Source organism: Vicugna pacos, chromosome 26 (assembly GCF_048564905.1).
Source record: "Vicugna pacos chromosome 26, VicPac4, whole genome shotgun sequence".
Taxonomy (NCBI): Eukaryota; Metazoa; Chordata; class Mammalia; order Artiodactyla; family Camelidae; genus Vicugna; species Vicugna pacos.
Window position 1 is genome coordinate 687,853 of NC_133012.1, and position 329 is coordinate 688,181.

Sequence of the window (329 nt, forward strand, 5' to 3'; positions counted from 1 at the left end):
TGCCTGTACACTCCTGTGCCTGCCCTGGCCTGGGCCTGCACACTCCAGGGTCTGCTGACTCCTGTGTCTGCACACTCCTGGGCCTGCACACTACTGGGTCTGCGCATCCCAGAGCCTGCATACACCTGGCCCTCTATATTCCTGGGCCAGTACAATTGTCTGCCTGCTCCCCCCAGTGTCTGCACACTCCTGGGGCTGCACAGTCCTGGGTCTGCACGTTCCTTGGCCTGCACACTCCTGGGCCTGTACCGTCTTGTGTCTGGCACACTTCTGGGCCTGCACACTCCAGGGCCTGCACACTCCAGGGCCTGCACACACCTGGGCCTCCA